The sequence below is a fragment of the Misgurnus anguillicaudatus genome, chromosome 19 (assembly GCF_027580225.2).
Source record: "Misgurnus anguillicaudatus chromosome 19, ASM2758022v2, whole genome shotgun sequence".
Lineage (NCBI taxonomy): Eukaryota > Metazoa > Chordata > Actinopteri > Cypriniformes > Cobitidae > Misgurnus > Misgurnus anguillicaudatus.
The window spans coordinates 3,751,735-3,770,623 of record NC_073355.2 but is presented as its reverse complement, the minus strand read 5'-3'; the positions used below and the strand labels follow the sequence as shown (position 1 = coordinate 3,770,623).

At 37.0% G+C, this 18,889-nt stretch overlaps 2 long non-coding RNA genes across 3 annotated transcripts; both read right to left on the bottom strand.

Moving 5' to 3' along the window:
• Positions 1-8,478: 8,478 nt before the first annotated feature.
• LOC141350963 (uncharacterized) lies at positions 8,479-9,856 on the bottom strand. Its single transcript, XR_012359072.1, has 3 exons — positions 9,240-9,856; positions 9,109-9,152; positions 8,479-8,959 (listed from the first exon to the last, which is right to left on the bottom strand). It is a non-coding gene; the product is annotated as an uncharacterized lncRNA (long non-coding RNA).
• A 2,222-nt stretch (positions 9,857-12,078) lies between these two features.
• Positions 12,079-14,328, bottom strand: LOC129423460 (uncharacterized). 2 transcript variants are annotated; one of them, XR_012358929.1, is made up of 2 exons: positions 14,255-14,328; positions 12,079-12,954 (listed from the first exon to the last, which is right to left on the bottom strand). It is a non-coding gene; the product is annotated as an uncharacterized lncRNA (long non-coding RNA). The 2 variants fall into 2 exon arrangements; XR_012358930.1 differs by lacking the exon at positions 14,255-14,328 and adding an exon at positions 13,147-13,734.
• Between the last annotated feature and the right edge of the window lie 4,561 nt (positions 14,329-18,889).

Sequence of the window (18,889 nt, the reverse complement as noted above, 5' to 3'; positions counted from 1 at the left end):
AATTTTTTAGCAGTAATACTGAATAAACAGCCCTGTAATTTTGAAAACACACAAAGGCATAACATTTTATATTGTTTCTAGTAAACATTTACTTTCCTAATTTTTAGGTGTTTTCACAAGTAAGAGATTCACACTTTTTCAAAATTTTTTTTTTTTTTAAATATTAGTATTAAATATTAGTCATTGCATACATCTGTGCTGGTGAAATTAGTTACATACATCAACTTTTGTCAAATTACTTTTCTGAAACTGAACATATTTTACTGAAAAATTTAATGAAATTTAGATCAGTTTGTACTGTAGGTAGATGTTTTTTTACACTTTTAAAAACCATTAAAGTGCCTAGGGTTCCAATGTGTTCTGAAATATGTCTTCTAAAAATAAAACATGATGCGAAGTTTGATTGCTCTGTGATTTATGATTGTTTTCTTCACAGTTAGTATAGACCGTCTCAACCTCATGTGCCACTTGTCTGCACAGTACTGTACTGGTAACCAGTGTTGGGGGTAACGCATTACAAGTAACTTGAGTTACGTAATAATATTACTTTTCTGAAGTAACGAGTAAAGTAACGCATTACTTTTTAAATGTACACATTAATATTTGAGTTACTTTTTCAAAAAAGTAACTCAAGTTACTTTTTAGTTTAATAAATTTGATTAAAAAAATTATGTACTGAATTAAACTAAATAGTCTTTGTGTGCACGCCTGTGTGGGAACAGTTTGAGTCAGAAACTGAGATGGCAGGCCAGAGCCAAACATTTTTGTGATGAAATATGCAATTTCTGAATGCAGAACTTTTCAGTCATAAAAACACCTGCAAGGCCTGAAAGAGATCAAGCTTTAGCCAAGAAAAAGTAACGCAAAAGTAACTAAAAGTAACGTAAGCATTACTTTCCATGAAAAGTAACTAAGTAATGCAATTAGTTACTTTTTTGGGAGTAACTTAATATTGTAATGCATTACTTTTAAAAGTAACTTTCCCCAACACTGCTGGTAACTGAAATAAAAAATTACCTTAGGTTAAAGTTTTTGGGTGTGAAATGCTCTTTTGATGTTCATATTTCTATATTTTCAACACTAAGACCTTGTTTAAAAATCTTCTGGCTGTGGTCATCATTTTTGTAATGTACTAAGCTAAGCATCAGGCCGAACTGGAGCTGCGTCTTAAAGGTTCTCTAAGTGAATTCACGCTTTTTTAGACCATAAAATTTTTTTTGTTACATACAGCAAACATCTCCTCACTATCTGCTTGCGTCCTGTCCGCTGATCAAACTGTAAAAAAGCGATCTCTGTAGACAGCCCAGCCTCCACAAACTGCAATAATAACAAACTGGTCAAACCTACACCAGAAACCATAACAAAGTGTTCTAACCAATAAACGCCAAGAAGGATTTGGGCGCATTCATGAAAGCACAGAAGGGAGGGGGAGGGGGAGGAGTTAACTACGCTCAGTTTGTTTGAAAACACATTTCAAAAATCAACACACAGATTCGCTTAGAGAACCTTTAATAGTCTTAGGTGAAAGAATGAGGCATGGAGACAAAACACCAAGGAGGATACAGTTGAATATTTATTGTCTGCTGTATCTTATATCAAATGCTTACACACATGCACTGTGAGAAATATAAGCAGAATAAGAAAAACTCAAAGCAAACAGATGCTGTAAATCCAGGGCAGGACTTACCGGGATGGGGGCCCCTGGGCTTGAGTAAATTTTGGGCCCTACACTCTCAGAATAAAATGTACAAAAACTGTCACTGGGACGGTACCTTTTAGGGCGCACTCACATTATCCAAACCAAACCGCTTTCGTCATAAAAATGCGATTGTTTTGAAAAAAGCAGGAAGTAAAGCTCTCTCTTAACACTGGAACCCACCGTAATGATAAGTCTGTGTTTTTTATTCGAAGTCGTTTGGTGCGCGATTACAGACAGCCTTCTCACATGTCATCATATTGCTTAGTTGATCTGTCACGTGCGCAGCTCGGACATTCAGGTAACCCGCTGCGCGCATCAAAAGGTTTTTACAGAGGCAGATGAAGGTGAGTGGTCGCGCAACTGACGTCTTCACCTTTTGAATCGCGTTCAGGCGCGATTGCGCTCACACCACAGCCTTCCGCGCCTGAGCCCAAGTGAACCGCACTCCGGCCCACCTCTGCAACCCGGCCGCGGCGCGATTAACCAATCCGCGCCCGGGCGCGGAACAGAGCGATCACACTTGTCAAACAAACCAGGCGTTGGGGGTCAAACGCGCCCGGGCGCGGTTTGGTTTGGATAGTGTGAGTGCACCCTTAAATGGGTCCTATATTTACCATTTAGGTACAGAGTACATTTGTACCCATTATATGCACTCATTAGTTACAAAGGTATACCATTTAAAAGGGCACCACCCCAGTGACAGCTTGTGTAAATTATCTTCTGAAAGTGCACATACAGTAAACAACCTAAAATCAGAGGTGGAAAAAGTACTAAAATATTGTACTCAAGTAAAAGTAAAGTTACTTTAATAATATTTTACTTACGTAAAAGTAAAGTTACTGTTCTAAAAATCTACTCAAGTAAAAGTAAAAGGTAAGTCATTTTAACTTTACTCAGAGTAAAAGTTACTTTTTTTTTACAGCGGGGAGCAGTGGAGGATTTTAGTATAGTTCAAAAACCACAAGGGAATATACATCTCAAACTAGTTGTTTTTAATTGTAGGAACATCTTTACAATTAAAGTGCAATAACAAAAAGTTAATAAAATAAAAAGCTTTTTTAAACTAAGAAACATTTATGGAATTGTTTAATGGTTTTTACATGTGACTTTTGCACTTTTGAAGGTGGTCAGCAGCTAGTAAATACAATCACTATAGTAAGGTTTTAATTGATGTATTCCTGGTAACATACATTATTTTATTAAACTATATATCTAGTTTAAATAAGCATATAATGAAATGAGCGCCATTGCTATATACTTTTGACACGTTTATTGTCTTCTAACTTCCCAGACCTGGGTACCTGATGTCAGACCTTTATTCTTCTCTCTCTCTCTCTCTCTCTCTCTCTCTCTCTCTCATGTCTAATGACCTGCACATTCTCGAGGACGTTCTGAAGTTGTTTGACTTGACGCGAAGCTGCTAGACTAGTGGATAATGCGCATTGTATTAAAAACACGCCGTGCAAATGAGCGGTAAAAACCCGGTCTGCAATTTCGTACTCAAAAGCATGAATCCTTACCTACCTTTCATAGGAATGAAACACTCGCTTCGCGTCAGTGGAAAGTGGTCGCTTAAATATGAACAGGGGTTTCTTTCATAAGATTTGAACTGAGGCGGGTTTGCATTAGCGCGCGCCTGTCCCGTCCGTCTCCATGGTTCTTTTTGCGTGTTCCCCCGCCCATCAGTCATCCGTTGCGTCTTTATCACCTTGCTTTTTTAAATATTTTTTACTCAGTAACGGATATGATTTAAAATGTAGCGAAGCACAATACTTTAAACAAAACATACTTAAGTAAAAGTAAAAGTACAGATTTTAAAAACTACTCAAAAAAGAAAAAGAACACAAAAAAACTACTCAATTACAGTAACGTGAGTAAATGTAATTCGTTACTTTCCACCTCTGCCTAAAATAGAAAACATATCATAGAGCTATATTATAGGGCAGTTTCCAGGACAGGATTTAGATTAATCCAGCACTAGACCTTAGTTATACTAGGACATTTAAGCATGGAAAGCAAACATCTCATTTTTAAAGCCTCATACAGCTTGTGCCTATGCATCATTGTATTGTAGCATTAAAATAACAAACTTGAAAGCACATTGACAAAACTGTAGGCTACATCACCTTTAAACGTTTATTGTGTCTGTCCTACCCAGTCTCCAGAGGTTGCGTATAAATAGCACGAAGTGTAAAACTCGTGCAATACATACGCCAAATTTCACTTTGGCATGCATATGATACGCAAGTCCTTCCCATTCACTTAAACGGGGCATCTTTTTTGCCGTTTTATTTATTGGTTTCTCAATTGTCCTCTGTTTTTAAACCATTTTCGCTTGGGTTTAGGGTTCGATTTTAGATTTGCTTAATGAGGTTATTTAATATACAGGTTTCTCCATGTTTTTGTCCATATTTAAGCCATGGTCGCTTGGAGTTGGGGTTAGAGTTGGGGTTTGGGTTAGGATGTCATTTTTATATAACAAAAAGTTGTTCTAACCCTAAACCCAAGCGAAAATGGTAAAAAATAGCAACAAAGTTGAGAAACCAATGAATGGAACGACAAAGGGGGATGCACCGTTTGGGTGAATGGGAAGGACTGGCATATCATATGCACGCCAAAGTGGAATTTGGCGTATGTATTGCATGATTTTTACACTTCGTGCTATTTATACGCATCTTCAGGAGACTGGGCTGGTCTGTCAGCACAGTTCCATGAGACCCATTCTGTCATAATGAGTGGGATGTTTTCAGAAGAAGTAGCCTACATTAATCCCTAGTCTAGCAATTTAAATATACCAATTAAACATTTAAAATGATCATTATTTGTAAGTTTTCTGAGAGTGAAATATGTAAGCAATAAGGTACGAGAGGCTGTGCTGTATCGTGAATAAGTAACGGCTGAAGGGCGTTGTTAGGCACGACGCGAAGCGGATTACCTTATTGCTTTTATAAAACGGTTACAACACAATATTAAATAAAAAAATATTAGTGCAACTTTCATTAAGTTAATCAATAAAAAGCATTCCTTCCGCTAGAAGAAAATAGTCCCTGACCATGAACAAAAATGTGTTCCAATGTGTAATATGCATGAAAGCTCAAATAAAAACAACAAACCAATACGTGTGGTTGCTAAGGGTGTTGCTAAGGGCGCAGTGATCAACAGAACCATTGGGTAAAGCGGTCATAGCCGTGTTTTATCATGAATAAAGCACACCTATTGACCAATCAGAATCAAGGATTGGAACTAACCGTTTTATAAAACCTAATACTACTCATACATCCACATGTCTGACATCTTGGTTTCGGTTTAAAAACATGCAGGAATTTGAAAATAAAATGCAGGACTTGCTTGATGTTTAAAGAGATATTAAGGGAGATAAAGTTCGGAACTGATTTATGTAAAAAGTTATTAAGATCAACAAGACTCACGCTGACTTATAGATCCGAAACGCAACGCAGAGACACGCAAGTGTGCGCTCTATATACACGCAATAGTTCAAAAACATCTGTTTTGACAAGAATTTACAAAAGCATAATAAGCATTACAACAAACTTGCTGAGCTCATTATTATCTATGTCCATAGAGCGTTTCCGCCAACATATCGAATTGTCTAATAAAACAACTCTCTCATTAATCTCCACCTAAATAAATAAATAATCAGATATTCGTTTACAATTATAAATAACAGTATTCTCTATTATTTAAAAATCAGTTTTGACTTAGTTCAAAACAAGCAACATCCCACTGAGCAATGCGTCTTAAAAAGACGTTGTTTCGACGTTCCATGAGGAGCCAGAATGAAAGTTTTTATGACGTCTTTTTATGACGTGTTCTGAACATCCAATATTGATGTCAAGGGGACCCCCAAGCAAAGTAAAACTATTTAAAATGTGGCCAATTTAGACATTATATTTGTATATATAATCTTTATGAATAAATGTTAAAAAATATTGCTTATAGATATATATTGTCAAATATACCAGTTCCACCTTAACTATCTGTGACTGCAATCTTGCTCTCTCTCTCTCTCTCTCTCTCTCTCTCTTTCTCTTTCTTACTCTCTCTCTCTCCTTCAATAATTGAAGTGCAGTGATGTGAACTTCACTCTCCCTCCCTCGCCCAAGTATGTATCGCTGCAGCCCGGAGACTGCAGGTGGGAGGAGCTTACACCGCAAGCGGGAGGAGCTTGTGCCGCAAGTAGGAGGGATTTCAGAAATGTGCAAGTAGGAGGAGTTTACACTTCAAATGGGACGGCGGTGAATCCTCTGGAAGTTTGTACAGCCCACTAAAGCTCCACCCACTTGGTGCTAACCCACCCATTTGCAGCTGGCTCCGACCTCCGTTTATACCCATTTCCCCTCGCTTGCTCTCGCTGGATAATTGTTACATGTACATTCTCTAAAGCAATGTCATCACCATTACAAAAAGTTGTTTTAACAAAGCCTTGTTTTGAAGTAGGACCATACTGACTTAGGGTTGTGCCGATAGCCGATAGTATCGTGTATCGACGATCTTCAGACATATCGCCAATGGCAGGCTTTCATGGCGATAGTCATGACGATAGTTGGCGAATGGTTATTATTATTATTATCATCATAGTTTTATATTAACACCCACAATGCATGCTTTTCCTCACATGAGGGTTTGTGGGCTTTACTTTACGTGGAGAGCTTGTAAAGAGAGAATTCCTTCTTGCACGTACCTGCACTTAATGCGCGCGTCTTGGTCTCCTTCTACCACTAAATCCAGCGCGCCGCGTCATGAGCAGCTGTGCTTCTCTCTCTCTCCCCTACGTGCACGCGCTCTCGCATCTGTCCGAAGTCTAAACATAAACTAAAGTAGTGATCCTTATGTATTTGTTCAGTTTAATGTGTTTCATGCGAGCTGAGGCAAACTTTACTTTTTGTTTAAAATATGACCCGCTGCATATTAGCGCCTCTCTCTCACTCTCGCGTACGTGCAGAAAGCTGCGCTCTGTCCGAAGTCAGATCACTAGGTATTAATCCTGTTTATGATATGCATTTCAAGGAGTTGTAGCAACACGTCCCTCGTGTTTAATCTATGATTGTGTTTAAAATATGATCGCCCAACACTATACTGACTAAACAAACCAAATTCACTCTATTTTGTCATTTCTACGGCTTGTTTTTGAGAATTTACAAGATTCTGATGTTTTATTGAACATGTTCTGTCACCATCATGGTGATCAGTGCCTCCTCCAGCCGGGCAGTCCGACTCCCTGTTTTTATATTGTAGTGTGTGTGTGCTTGATGATGGTGTTTTTTTAAAACACATTATTATTGCACCAAGTGTTTGTTACCAATGCAACTTACTTGTGGCTTCACATTAATTACATTGATGGTCAGAAGTGGTGGTATAATATAACTGAACTAACAACACAGATAAAACATTATACATTTCATTTAAAAGTAAACTTCTATCTTAGTTTTGTTTGGAGCTGCAATAAACATACTTCGGTGCCTACTGTAACCGAAAATGAAACCTCATGGCTGTAATAAAAAATGTAAAGTCTAGAATTTTTTGACACAGATGCAGACATCAAGAATCAGCTCATGAATCACAACGATGGTGAGTTTTCTAAGTGTTGCAATGCATTGCACCAGCGTATTATGAAACTCATGAGTCCAGAGAGTGTTACCACTGTTGTGATTCATGGGGTGATTCTTGATGTCTGCATATGTGACAATAATATCTGGACTTTTAATTTTATATAAGCGTTTCCCAGTGGTGGTATGAACCTAAATAATAAGTTGGATGTGACACCTCAAATCAACTGAGAAATTGAGACAATACATGGTTTACAAAATTAATTTACAGACTTTACATATGTGCAATTACTGTTGATAAACGTTCAGTGAAGTTGTAAGATCAACATGTGAGTTTTGTTTATAACATATTTTCTTTGCAACAAATAACATGCTTTAGCAAATACTCTTACAAAGACCAAACACTCATATGAAAATTCAAAGATTCAAACTACCCAACTAAAGGAATCACTGATCGTCATTATGGTGACAAAAGATTTTCAATAAAACGTCACCATATACATCTCTGGTAATTAAAAAGAGAGAGAGAGAGAAAGAGAGAGAGAGAGAGAGAGAGAGAGAGAGAGAGAGAGAGAGAGAGAGAGAGAGGGAGAGGTAATAATGGTGCCCATGTCGAGGAAATTTAATAGAAGACTAGAAACGTGTTAAGGACCAGGGGCGGAGCCAGACATTGTAGACATTGGGGGCTTAGCCCAAATCTGGGGGTTTCAAAGCTTGGTCCCCTGTTGATATTTTTTCACCATTTACGGCAGCTTTATAAACTATTTTTTAATCTAAGTGTTCTCTGTATTGTCCAGTGTTGGGTGTAACTAGTTACTAAGTAATTTGTTACTGTAATTTAATTACTTGAAAAAGTAATGTAAGGGATTACTCTTATTTTTCTTGTAATCGAATTACAGTTACTTCTGATGTAACTAAATACTGTCTATGGACTGTAGAACAATTATGTATACTATAATAAATAGTGGATTTAACATGGTTTTAGTTTACAATTCTCACTATTAACTGGTTGATTATTAGCATTAATATTACTGAGATGTTGACAGTTTTTTAGTAGGCCTACTTAAATAGCACATATTAATGCCTGATTCTGCAAAACCTTATTCTACATCCTTAACCCTCCCCATTTCTACAAATACTTAAAATAAACAACTACTTTAGTATTAATAAGCAGTAGTTGGAGTATATTGAGGCAAAACTAGTTAATATTAAATTAATAGAGAGAAATGAACCCTAAAGTGGGACCAGAATAATTGATGTACTTTTATATATTGTTTCTTCGAGCCATTTCAAGCCTATCCTTGTATCATGTACTAAATAGGATTTAGAAAGTAATTAGTAATAATTAAATACTTTTTGGAGTAATTTGTAAAGTAATTTAATTACATGATTGAAGATGTAATTAGTAACTAGTAATTAATTACTTTTTTGAGTAACTTACCCAACACTGGTATTGTCATTTTGAAACTGCAACATAACAAATTTTGACAATGATACTTTAACTTCTCTTATCCAAAAATAGGCAAACATGTTTGCTGAAGGCTAATCCAGTAACTATAAAGCTACATAAGAATAACAATTTTTGACTTCATTGACAGAACAATTTCTCACCTGCTTATGGAAGCGTTTCTCTCTCTTTCTGTCTATCTGTCTGTCTGTGATCTCTCTCCACCCTCCTCTCTTCCTATTTGCACTGACAGTTATCACACATAAGGATATTTTAATGTAAGAGATTCACATTTTATAACTGTCTATAAATGTATTTCTGAGGTAAAATCATTGCGAATTTCAAATGCATATGGACAAAACATAAGCTACCTAACTAACTATATACTTTCTCACCTTCTTACTTCTGACGTCTTTAAAAATATAAATCGTATATCCATCTATAAAAAAGTATATATGCAACAATGAGCAAGTTTTTTCAAAGTTTTAATTCACTGTTATTAAATGTACTTTAAATACAACGTTACCAATGACCAATGAGGCAGACTAGACCAGAGCACCACAGTAAGTTAGACGTTAGCCATGCAGATAATATATCAGTTGACGCTATTTAACAGTATTTACATCACATAACTATAAATATACACTTACAGTAATAACGAAGGCACTGTAATAATAGACACTTTGAAAATGCGTTTACTGTGGGGAGATTCAGCATATTATTTTTGCTGCGTCCGAAACCGCCTACTTCATACTATATAGTACGCGAAAAGCAGTAGGCGAAGCGAGTAGTATGTCCGAATACATAGTATTCGAAAAACAGTATGCGAAAAGTACCCGGATTACCTACTACTTCCGGTTAGATTTTGCAGTGTGCATATGATGGACGCTTCACTATCCCATGATGCCCCGGACGAGGAGTTATCCAACGAAGAAGAAGAGGCACGCCGCTGTTTTCGCGCTGAAATGACACGACGTGATGACGACGTATGTCACGTGAGGTAACAACATGGCGGATGTAGTACGTCCGAATCTCATTCATACTACCAGGATTCATACTATACAGTACCTACTGTTTTAACGCCAAGTAAGTAGGTACTTCATCTAATTCAGTACCTACTATATAGTATGCGGTTTCGGACGCAGCCTTTGCCTTCAACACGCATCTCTTATTCATTTTCAGTTGAGTGGGGGACCGGAGAGTTAAAGCTGAGTGCCGCCACCTAGCGTCCTGGATGAATTCATTTTACAGATCTGAAAAGATTCGGGGCTTTTGACAAAACATTCGGGGCTCGAGCCCCAAAAGCCACCCCCCCGCTCCGCCCCTGTTAAGGACTAAAGTATGTATGTCACTCATCTAATTACAGTATGTTAACTGGATAACTCTTCATATAACTCATTGTATAGTTTAATACATTTATGTATTTTGATTACACAAATCCAACCTTACGATTGTTTTAGCTGCTGACCAGCATGGGAATCTCTATTGCTAATTTATTAGACATGTTGATGATACAGTACTGTGTGTTGTACCTTTTCTTGTTAATTTAATCTTTTTGGGTAGCCTATCTTATGCATATAGAATTATTCAAGGAGGTTGATTCCTTTTACTTCATTTAAAGTTTAATCAATTGTGCATAATGACATGTGCAACAAATGGATTTGCATAATTTAAAATTCAGACACTCTTTATAAAATATTTGTGGTCAATCTCTGGCACAGATTTAAAGTTGAAACTTATCAAATCCTATCAGAGGTCCAGAATGTCATTAAAACACACCAGTGGCTTTGCTGTCATCAGTATTAAACATGTTACCCCTTAAAGTACCCTCCCCGCAAAGCCCCCCCACATAACAAATCCCAATTTAACCCCTGATTGCACTACCTCTATCTTGACGTCTCTGCGCTGGCTTCCAGTTAAATCTAAAATAGAGTTCAAAATTGTAGTTAACCTTTACAAACGTGTACATGGCTTAGCTCCGGACTACCTTTCCTTTTTGATACTCCCTCATAACCCAACTAGGTCACTTGGGTCTGGGGATATTGGATTACTCCAGCGTTTTTCAAAGTGTGGAACAGGCTCCACTGGTGGGGAATAGGAACATTACAGGTGGGGCGTGACAAACTGGAGGAAATTTTATAAGTTTTTTGCCCATCTCAATTAATTCCTTTATTTACTGACCATACACTTAAAACGAGACATTTAAATATAAGCCTATATCAGACTGTGAAGAAAATGTCACGCGGAACCATAGCCTACAAGAATTAATTAACGTCAGAACAAAAACTTTAATGTGGAGAGGCAGTATAGGATGTAGCGGGTATAAAAGTTAACAATAGATACGTTGGTGACACGGAATGTAAAGAAAACTGGAGATTCGGCACCAGCAGAGTAAACCAAGACAGTCAGTGGACCTAATCAACCAAAAAGCCAGCCGAAAAGAAAGTATGATGACTTTTGTCAGAGACAAAATGCAAACACACTTGCATTATTAATATTTACTTTAGAACAAAGTCTTATTTCATGCAAAGTGATAATGCATTTGCCTGTTTATTTTCTCTATTGAAAGTTTTTAATGCTGGTATGTTTTAAAATAGGATGTGATTAAATACATTTCAACAGTTAAAGGAACAGTATGTAGGATTGTGGCCAAAACTGGTATTGCACTCACAAAACTTGTGGCCAAAACTGGTACTGCAATAACACAACTGGTGGCCAATACACAAAATGACAACATAAACACCAGTTGAGGGCTGCAACAACACTTTTTAAATGACAATATCCTGGCCAGACCACTGTTATGAGTTATATAATGATTTGAAGTGAAAATAATTTCTTAATGTCTACAACAATTGTAAACACAATTTAATTGTGGACAGTGGTTCCACACAAGCCAGTTAGTTTTTATTAACATTTAAGGATTGTTTTCAGTCAATGCCAAATTCTTTTGTTGCAGCAACACAATTGAATAATAAATAACTAATGTGAAGTGGTAATGTTCAACAAAATTATCTTAGTTACTTCCACGAAGACGGCGCGCAGGTGACAGTGTAAAACATGGTTGAGGCAACTTTATTTTATGTTGAAGTCGATGAACTTATGAAGTCGTCCATAATTTATGATTGTTACATTTCCTGTACATGTGTTTAACTTGTACAAACTAATCAAATATTTTTTGCTTGTCCAACTCAAGAGTAGTTTATTCATACAACTCATTTACATTGTGGACAGTGGTTCCATCCAATTACTTTTAGTTACTTTAACACAACAATTTCTATTTCAAGTACATCACACACAAAAATATACTTTTTGTAATAAACTCTATATAGCATTCATTTTATTCATAAAAGAATCTCAGACACCAGTTCTTCAAGCCATGTTTATTGCACTTAAACTACAGATACCGTAAAGGATATAGCGACAAATGAGATGCACTCATCAACTTGAAAAGCTTGCAAAGTTTTTCAAGGACTTTGGATATTACAATGTAACCTTATAACAACATTACAATTCTTTACAGTTACTGACAAATGAAATGCACGAAGCACCATTCAGGCAGTTTTCAAGCCCCCGGAGAAGTATAATTAAACAACAGTATTACACAACTGTAATGCTAACTGACAAAATAGGATGCACTCCATTCAGAGAGCTGGCACATGCGACTTTCAAAGATTTTTCAACAACTTTGGTATATTTTAAGTAAAATGTTACTGTAACAACATTATAAACGTTAACGTTCCATGACAAATTAGATGCACCACCATTTACATACAGCCAAAGCTTTAAACAACTCTACATTAATCTAATTAAATAAAAACACACTGCAAAACTATCAAAATTAATTGATGACACTGCTTACTTCCCGAATGTTGTTGTACTGCCATTTCAAAAACATGGCATTTACATATGAAATATTAAAACATTCCTTGCTCAAAACATCTGCAAAAGGCTTGGTCTTCAGCGTTTGAACTTTATGAGATAGTTACTTCCCATCTAGCTCCAGAAACAACAACTGCAATACTTCAAAAGTGTACCTGAATTCAGGAAAGTAGCTCAAGTTCAGTGCATATATCAGTCCCATCAGTATGGTTGTCGCATACACAATGTTGTTGAGGTCCAAGAACTCTTAATCCCTTCAATAACACTCCAACATCTGCTGGGCTGTCTTCGATGTCTGAACCTACAAGCACTCCCATCACCATCTTCTGGATCGCCTCCTGGGTACTGGGTGCATCTGTATCCTGAAGGTGAGAATGACAATGATACAATTATTTTATGTTTACTAATAAGTTCAGAAAAATCTTATTTACCATTTAATGTTATTCAAAACCACATCACTTGATTCTGTAAAACTGAAGTATTTTAAGAACGGTCTCATATTCCATAATGTACAACAGCCAAAAAGTCAAAGAGGGCAAGTATTGCTTGCTTACCAAAATTATTTAAAATATCTTCTTTTCTGCATTAGAAAGAAACTCGTGGGTTTGAAATACCATGAGTGGAGATGAGATAAAACAAAAAGTTATCCCAGGTGAAAAAGTACATGTCCATAATGTACTTAAAGTGCTCTATTTTCATGCACTAATTCTGTACGTAATATACAAAAAAAATTCTTCTTTTGTACTTCTTAAAATAATCTTAAGAACATCTTGTACATTGTTCACAATGTCAGTCTAAATTAGATTTTAGGGCATATCCGATTTGACAAACTCATTGTCCATATTGTGGATCACAACTGTTCTGTGCGTCCTGTAGCGTTCTGCCGTTTTCCGGATTATCTGCAATGTTTTTTTGGCAATGACGTTGCGCTGGCACGACAATCTGACGTGTTTACGTTTTACGTGATGCAGCAGCATGACATAACCGAAAAGCTACACAAATGCGATCAGAGGGGTCAGACTGACTTGGATTTCCAGAAATGCGATTTGAAAAGTATTTTAAACCACCCATGAATGTAGCCCGAAACAGATTTGAAAAAACACTGATTTCATGTGGTTTTTGGCTGTTCACACGTTCTAAATGTGACTGGATTGGAATCGATGGATTCGAATATGCACCAAAATCTTTATTTTAGATTTTTTTTTATTTAGACTGACAGTGTGGACAAGGTATAATTGTACTTCCCTGTTCTATTTTTTAGACACCATGAATATGAATTAAAATGTGCTAAAAATCTATTTTAAAAATGTATTTAGGTACCACTCGTAGTAAACTTGAACCCATCTTTGTATGAAAGTTGGGTTCAAGTTTACAAGTTTTAACTAAATACATTTTTAATACAGAGATAGTATATTCAAAGCACAGTTTAGTTCATAATCATGTTGTCTCAAAACAGCACAAATAAGTACACTTAGATAATCTTAAGAACATCTTAAAAAGTACTAAAGAATAATTTTTAGTATATCAAGTATAAATTAGTCTATAAAAATAGAGCACTTTAAGTACATTATGGAAGTGTACTACTTTTCCACCTGGTATATCACAACATTTCAATTCCTTGATAATACAGCAAAGTATATATATATATGCAGATATACTTACCAAATACTCTTTAATTAGACTGATCGGGTCTTCATTCAGGTAGACAAAGAAAGATCAGAGTCTGATCAATGTTGCATAGATCCTTATAAGCTTAGCAGAATATTGATCCATCTTCGCCAAGTATGTAGACACCAATGGGGCTGTTGCGGTTCTTTTAAACTCTGCACAAATCTACAAAACACAATAAATTATTGTTACCATAAAACCAATACAGTTAAACATAAATGACTCAAAAACTTTTCACTCACCTCTTCCCTTCTGAAAAGAGCAGGCCATCTAGTTTTGAAATCTGCTATTGAAGGAGATTCCTTGACAACCTCATGTCTCCTGATAGAAAAGGTCTTGTCCATCAGCATTCATAATGTTTTACTCATTGTTCTTTTTAATTTCAGACAGAAGTATTACACTGACTACTTCCAGTGTTTTGGATGTCTCCATTTGTGGATGGTAAGGGCAGTAGTTCACCTCAGCGTTGCATGTTTTTTTTATATGGTAAGCAGCATTGAATCATCACCATCAAACACAAACATAATCGACTTCAACATAAAATAAAGTTGCCTCAACAATGTTTTAAGATAGATTGAAGAAAAAACTTATTTAGTTTACTTACCGGAAACACCGTCACCTGCGCGCCGTCTTCGTGGAAGTCGTTAAAATGACGTCACATTCGATAGTTTGAATCGCAAAAGTAAACCAATTACTTTAGTTTAAAGATAGGTAGTTAGGTAAACTAGCGTGAATAACAAATTGATTTAGCATAACACATTACACTTGTATTTTGTCTTAAAAATAAATGTGTATGTTTTAATGTAACTAAATATATTTGTGTATAATGAACAGTGGGGGGGGGGAATCCTTCCCTACCCCCAAAGTGGTAAAAAAAAGCCCTGGTTGTGTGTCAATTCAAACAGTACACATCCTCTTTCCATGTTCAAAGCTTAAATCTTATTTTTATCCATGGTGTTTAACAACAAATTAATTTAGTTGTGTGTATTTTATTTTAAAAAAGTGATCTTTTTATGTATTGTTTCTAATGCATTGTCTCTTTGGTCAACCGTATGGTTGTTTTTATATGTGCTTTATAAATAACCAATAGCCAATACTTTTGTGTTGAGCAACTAAGGAAACACATTCATGAGGATCCATGTCTCTAAACAACAACAGTGAGGGTTAGCAGATGACAGAAGTGTTAGTGTCTCATGCATAATACAGCACAGTGTTTGGGTTGAGTAAGTTCTTTCTAATGAATAATGCGGATTAAGGCTCATAAACTGACCTACATGCCGAATCTGCTGCCAGTGAAACTTTTTCAGTAAATATCCAACAAAATTTCACACTGTTTGTCATGCAAAACTAATATGTCTTGGAAATACTTAATGTGGGTTCTCTGCGTATTTCGTGTGTATATTATGTGTACTGTATATCTTCTGTGTATGTCTGCTATGTATAATGTATCTTGTGTTACTGTGTATAACGTATAGGCACCAACATAAACATATACCTTTTGTTAACTTTCGGTACTGTTTAAACATGTACAAAATATTATCTACGTATCCTTAAATCCCTAAATTTCCCTAACAAGGTTTCAGAGGCCAGTTTAGTCACTATTCAGACTGATAAACAAGATCGAAAGTTAACTTCGGGCCAGACACGTAACCGTGGCAAACCGCGTGTGTCAGATGAAACGGCATTGTGATACTGTGTAATGTATATTGTGGTTTGTATAGTTTGTCCTATTGTATTCTGCGCTGTCTGGATATATGTCTTGTGGTGGTATTGTCTCTTGTCTGGCACTGCTAGTAAGATTGCATGCACATTATGTGGATAGGTAAAAATTTACTTTTTAGTCCATAGCTCTGTGTTTTTTTATGTAGTTCAGTGAATGTTTGTCCTGTAGAAATGTTTAAGTTCACTATGTACTGCACTGCTATATATGGTTGAAATGACAATAGACCTTTATGACTTGACTTGACATTTCCAGTATGCATAATATGGCTCACTGGTATGTAAACAGAAATCAAACCTTTTGTGAGCAACACATTGGATATCAGTCCACTGTAATCAATTTGGATTTGCTGATAAAGTCTTTCTGTGTCCACCCTACTGTTTCCACTGCAATCCACATTTAACATCTCTTTTTCTTTATTTATTCTTTTCAGCAAAGCCATTAGCATTACAACAAGCCCATGAATCCCAAGACATGTGTCAGGAGCGTTTGATGGGAGGGGGCTTGTGGTGTGAGGCAAAAAGTCCTGAGGAGAGAGAGATAGACAGTCTAGGCTCATGTCTGCAGCTGGGTCGTTGTTTTGTGGTGCGTGCAGCTGGGTCTCTTAATCTGTCCAGATTTCTGCATGTATAAAGCATGCCCTGATTTCAAGTCACACAATACTGTCTGTAGAGAGCATTCCAATGGGCGCATGTGCATGTGTGCAACTCACCGGCAGACACATGTTGCACTTGCAGAACTATCAACTAAATCAGACGCCAACACACGATTTAATTTATTTCCTGTTTAGTTTGTTGATGCATATATAATCATGTTAAAGTAACTCTAGGTCGTGGAAAATAGTGTGCACAGTGTTTCTTATAAAGCGCTATGAAGTTGATGGAATTTATGAATTACAACTTCTGCATCAGAGCAATGAGAATTTTGGGGGGAAATGTACTTAACTGTCTTTTCTAAGTCTCAGATCTGACAGATGACAACTTAATAGCATGGTAAACAACAGGGATGCATCCTATAGTTGTTCACACATGTGCAGGCCTCATAATCGCAAACTTGTTCCCAAAGTTGTCAAGGACTTTCTTACTATCGTTAATAACCAGATAAAGAGCTCTTTATGAGCAGCAGCCTGTGTCACTTTTTGGAGCAGTGTTGGGCGAGATGAATGCGTGTCAGGCTGAATGCAACGCAGCTGGGATCAGGGCAGGGAAACAGTAACAGCGGGTACCAGGGCAGACATCCATAGCAGAAAGGCTATCTTTGTTTGGCACAGGTGCTGGATGAGTCTGCTGGCTCGCACATCCTGTATGTGATTGTGCTGCTGATGCATTATGCATGCAGCGTAGATTTAAAATCATGAGCTTCCTGTCAGAAGCTGGAGGCAGAGCTTGACAGAGCGAAACAGAGAGAGAAAGAGAGTGAGAGAACGCCAATGGCCTCTGACAGAGGCATTTCAAAAGACCTCTAAACAAGCCATTGTTTTCAAGGCACACAAAACAACAAATTTCTGCCCTCTATTGCCAACTTATAGCCTGGCTTTCTAGCCCAGCGTGGCGTTGTATGGTTTCAGTTCTTGGTGGTTGACATTAACAGTGACCTATGTTTGAATAAGCCTTTCTCCTAACACTGTACAGATGTCTATCATAGCTCTACGCTTCAACAAAGGTGCTCTAAATGTGGTTTTGTGAAGCTTTTGTGATGTTTCGGTAAGGAACTGATACTTCCTTAAAGACGTGCATGAGTAGTGTAGTGCGGACAACCCCTCTGGTCCCATGAGAAGATGCCGCTGCTTAGTAATTACAGAGGGATTACAATAAGCCTCATGTGTGAGCGTAACCTCCCCAAGCCTTTGTGCTCTAACATGGGATGAACTCAATACAATTAAGCTATTTTGTTTCACCCCGTGAGTCCTCATTAGCATTATCTCATCTAGTGGAGCCCGTCTCTGCCTCAAAGTTCTCACCGTTATCCTGGTTGCCATGGTTTTCATCCTGTTTCTGCAAGTCTCTGACCAGACGCTCTGGAGTCACTGGCCCTTTAGCCCTCTGCCTTTTTTGAGACACACACTCAAGTACCTTTACAACTCTAATTGGATTCAGCCAACTAATTCTGACTTCTTGTGAACTAATGTATAGAGAAACTTATAAAGTATGAGACCTACGTGTGTTAGTTTGTAAATCTTCCATCAGCAAAATGTATAATAATTTTAATTGCCCCAATTTTCAAAAAACAAACATTAAAAAAAAAGTTTGCATCTAGATCTTAAAGAGTAGCGTGTGGCCATCCAATAACTCTCTGCTGTATTAAGAACTTTTTGACAGTGCATGATATTTGATTCATTTGGACAATCATTGTCCATGGCAATGGCAATGCAAAACCAATTGGAATCCATAATTTAGGTGCAGAAAACTTCAGACCTCAACTTTACCTCATAATGACCTTGTTGCTTTCCCAGTGTTTAGATTTTTAGATTTTTTGCTGAAACACAGTGATTGGGAATGTGGGCCTGCCTCAAGCATTAGTGGGGAGCTCAAGATTCTGTGGCACACGACTAACAATAAGATTGGTTATGAATGCCTGTGTTTGGACACTTAAATTATGGCAGTGACAAATGCAAATATAAAGCATATTTTTTGAGGAGTGCAAAGACATCATCTGCATAAAACAATTTGCAGTTGTGAGGAGTGAAGTGAGGGTTATTGATGGCAAAGGTAGCAGGGTGTCTTGTCTGTGAGAGGACCTGTAGCCTTGGGGTAAGTCTGACTGTCTATCCATACCAGCAGGAGGTTAGTAAGGACATTAACCATTAAACAGATCGCTTTGAAAGCTATCTGGAGATGCTGGGATCAGTCAAAGCTCAGCACAATGAGTTCTGAAATGATCTTCCGCTGATTGAAGCCTGCAGGTTTTCT